The 4,442-nt window shown below is 47.7% G+C and overlaps 1 pseudogene; it reads left to right on the top strand.

Annotated features, from left to right (window-relative positions):
• The first annotated feature begins 570 nt into the window (after positions 1–570).
• Positions 571–3,168, top strand: LOC120785695 (annotated as a pseudogene).
• The last annotated feature ends 1,274 nt before the right edge of the window (positions 3,169–4,442 follow it).

Raw genomic sequence — 4,442 nt, 5'->3', positions numbered from 1 at the left:
TGCAGAGCCCATCTCCAAAGCCATGGCTAACATAAAGCGGAACATTGCCTTTGTCAGGGCTGAAGAGCAGCTGCATCAGCCTCATCACCAGATGTCCTTAGGAAACATTACTGATGATCTGTTCCAGCACATCCTAGGATGTATCTTTCACCTGTTAACACTGGCTTTGCCAGTGACGCCCAGGAATAGGCTGGGTGAAAACCAAGAACAGTTTGGTGAAAACTGGAGAGACAGTAGACAGCTGGGAAAGACAGCAACCGGGGCAAGAAGGGGTAGCAGCCCAACCTGCATCTTCCGTGAAGAAGAACCCAACTAAGTTACAGACCGACCTAGAGGAACATACCACCAGGGGAACCCGAGAAGATGCAGGGGAGACCAGTACAGCTCGCAGGATCCGTTTCTGGTAAGACGCAGGTGGAGCCTGGCCCGGAGACACCCCACAGAGCCCAGAACCTCCAAGCACTAAGCTCGCCAGCTCCAAGCATAGTTGTTCAGCAGCGTCAGATCAAATGGCCTTCAGCAAGCCAACATAGAGTGTGGCACCAGTTTGATGAAGGGTGGCTTCAGGCAATGACCACCATCATTGTCAGTTTTGCAGAAGAGGGGTTTGGCGTTGAAGAGCATAAGACCTCCAGAACCAACTAGTCCATGAACCGAAGGGCAGACAAGATCAACCAACTGTGGCAAGAGCTTCGTACTCTGGCAAGACAGTTCAAGGTAGCAACTGAGGAGGAGAAACCACCACTGGCCAAGCTCCAGAACATTATCAGGAAGAAACTCATGACCCTGCGCAGACCAGAATGGTACAGGAGAAGGAGGAGAGAGAGAGCCAGGAAGTGAAGTGCCTTTATAGCCAATCCATTCATATTCACTAAGGAGCTGTTAGGACAGAAAGCGCAGTGGCCGATTTGCCTGCTCCATGGAGAAGATGAACCACTTCTGCACAACACCCTGAGCGACCCCGATAGAGACAAGGAGCTAGGGCCCCTCTGAGCCCTCTTGGACATACCGCTTCCTACAGTGGAGTACAACACCAGAGAGCCCACCTTGAAGGAAGTCCAAGAGGTGGTTTCTGCAGCCACAACTAGCTCAGCTCCAGGACCAAGTGGAGTACCCTGTAAAGTATACAAGCACTGCCCGGAGATCCTCAGAATCCTGTGAGAGATTCTGCTAGTGATTTGGCGCAGGGGTTCGTTGCTGACCAGTGGAGGTAGGCTGAAGGTGTCTGGATACCCAAGGAGGAGAACTCAACCAAGGTGGAGCACTTCAGATCCATCTCGTTGCTCAGCATGGAGGGGAAGATTAATTTCATTGTCCTATCCAGAAGGATAACAGACTTCCTCCTAAAGAATGCCTATATTGACACCTCGTTACAGAAAGGTGGTATACTCGGAGTTCCAGGCTGCATTGAACATAAAAGAGTTATCACCCAGCTTATCAGGTAGGCCCCTGAAGGGAAGGGAGACCTGGTGGTGCCTTGGCTTGACCTCGCCAATGCATACGGTTCAATACCTCACAAGCGGGCTGAGACTATCCTTGACCGACACCATGTGACCAGCAAGATCAAGGAACTCATCCTGAACTACTACAGGAGCTCAGGCTCAGAGTCACTTCTGGGGACACAATGAACACGGTGGTCAAGGCAGCTTAAGTGGAGTGTAGAGGCCCCTGGTCCAAGTCTGCCGTTCGGCAACCCCCCCATTAGTGCTTCATGGAGCACCTTACTGTCAACACAACATCAGTGCCAGGTGGTAGCTGGATCCTCCAGGGCCTGGAAAAGCTCATCTCATGTGCAGGGATGAGGTTCAAACCTACCAAATCCAGGGCCATCGTGTTGAAAAAAGGGGAAGGGGTGGACAAGTCTCTTCTTTTTGGATAGCACAATCCTATCCATCACCGAGAGACCAGTCAAGAACCTAGGCAAGGTCTTTGACTGTAGCAGTGCAGCACTGTATGGTAGGACCAATAAACTCCTGCGGGTTTCCCGCACAAGAGAGGCACTGCTTTATCGGGATTCCAAGGACTCCAGAGTTAATTCAGCAGGCATTACTGTGCAAACAGGCAGGAAGTGGAGAGCCCAGGAATGCCTGAAGATCGCTGAGTCTCAGCTGAGACACAAGGCTTTGGTGGGCACAGTGGCAACAGGACGTGCGGGGCTTGGAGCCATCCCCCAACCTCGCTATGACAAGGTCCATGGCAAGGACAGATGCTGTCTGGTCCTGAAGGAGGTGCGGGAAGGAGTCGAGGAGGAATGGACCAGCAGTATGGTGAGCATGTGGCAGCAGGGAGCATGGACTATGTGGGACGGTGCGCTGGAGCGGAAGATAACCTGGTCTGACATCTGGCAGGTGGAATCCCAGTGAATCAAGTTCATGGTTCAAGCTGTGTATGATGTCCTACCCAGCCTGGCAAATCTCCACGTCTGGGGCAAGAGTGATACTTCAGCATGTCCTTGTTGCCCCAGAAAAGGTTCCCTGGAGCACATCCTCAGCAGCTGCCAAAACGCCCTGGGGGAGTGCTGCTACCGCTGGTGACATGACCATGTGCTGAAGCCGGTTGCACAGGCCATCTCCAAAGCCATGGCTAATAACAAGCACGTGCACAGCCAGAGGACCATCGCCTTTATCAGGGCTGGAGAGCAGCCTAGGGCACAGCCCTGTTCTGCAGCCAGTCTGCTCACCTCTGCATCGGACTGGGAGCTGCAAGTTGACTTGAGGAGGCAGCTCAAGTTCCCAGACCACATCCCAGACCACATTAAAACAACTTCGTTGAGGCCAGACGTAGTGCTTATATAATTTTTTACAAAGCAGGCACTCCTGATAGAGCTGACAGTTCCCTTGGAGGTACACATAGAGGACGCAAATGAGTGGACGTGGTCCACGTACCAGGGACTGGTGGAGCACTGCCGGTTGAGAGGCTGGAAGGCTGGCTGTGAGCCCGTCAAAGTGCGATATAGAGGCTTTGCTGGCCACTCACCGCTCAAGGTCTTCACACTACTTGGCATTACTGGAGCTGCAAAGAGAAAGGCCATCAAGTCCACCATGGAAGCTGCAGAGGAGGCCTCCAGATGGCTTTGGATCAGGAGGATGGATCTGTGGGCTAATGCTGCTGGGACACAAGCCGGGGTCTGATCAGCCCTGCATGGGTCGCATGAGCAAGGGTGTATGATGTTGAAAGACCCGAAACCCCTGATGACAACAGGAAACATCACTGATTATGTGTTCCAGCGCATCCTAGAGTGTATCTTTCAACCATAAAAATGTAATGCTTAAAATTAAGAAAATATCTCGTAGGGAGAAAATAGAACAACATTATCTTTAGTACTAGACAACTGTGCTAACTGTTCTGTGACACTGGAGAGTGTGTCTCTTCCATGTCCAATAACTTCATGTGAAAAGACCTTTTTGATAAGGATCTAAAATGAAACAAAAGGCCAAAACACGGTGAAGTGGTCATATGGCACACCACACCTACATATTGGAAATAGTATATACCATGTCCTAGACTTCCAGGTTTCACCATTGTAAAAAACACTGTGCAGATATACACAAATGTATGCAACAACTTATTGTTTGGTAAAATTTTACCTAAACATGCACGGTAAACAGTTGCCTCAAGTACTATGCCTTTTTTCTCAGCCATTTCAACTTGCTGTACTTACAGGCTTATGGCACAGACAAGTCTAAGCTAGACTTTTCAAACATAGTCATTTGCAGGATAACTTTGGCTACTTAAAAATGCCATTTATTGGCGTGTCAGTGGTTATAAACATGTTCTGCATTTTTTTTTAAAGTAAAAGTACATTCTTTGAAACTGAGTTTTTTTTGTTTTTGATGGGGTTTTTTTATGTTTTGTTTTTTTGCCTGTATGTCCAGATATTTTCTGTCCCTGTACAGAAAATATAAATATAATGTATATTAATGGGTAGAGGAAAATGCAAATGTTTCAGAGACATAAAAAAAAAATTTTTGATGGATAATTCTGTGCCTTGTTAATGTCAAAAAACCAACTAATAGTCAAACAAAAAAACATATGGATTTTGTCACTCCTGCTGTTTTTCTGTTTCAGATTACTATTTGAAACCGTCACTGAGTTAGCTGTAAGCTTTACCGTTCCGTTTCATTAGCTTCTGTGTTTTACATTTTGGAAAGCTGGACCATGAAAGTCATGCTGCATTAGCTGCTAGCAATTCCTGTTTGGTCTGTCACCATGGATGTGCAAGCAGCAGTTATCTGGATTATTTTTAATACTGAAGAAAACATCTTAATTTGATGATTATGAGGCAAGATCTGAAGTTCTGGAGCTTCTTTTTTTTCAATAATTTCTGAGGTGATTTATGGAAATTGATCTGTAAAGAAGATATGTCACCAGAGATACTACTGTGATCTGCTGAATTCAGGGGGGTGTGTATGTTGCTTTTATGTTCAGATTCAATTGAGTAA

The sequence above is a fragment of the Xiphias gladius genome, chromosome 23 (assembly GCF_016859285.1).
Source record: "Xiphias gladius isolate SHS-SW01 ecotype Sanya breed wild chromosome 23, ASM1685928v1, whole genome shotgun sequence".
Taxonomy (NCBI): domain Eukaryota; kingdom Metazoa; phylum Chordata; class Actinopteri; order Istiophoriformes; family Xiphiidae; genus Xiphias; species Xiphias gladius.
Note: the sequence above shows the minus strand (reverse complement) of the source record. Positions and strands in the feature narration are given on the sequence as shown.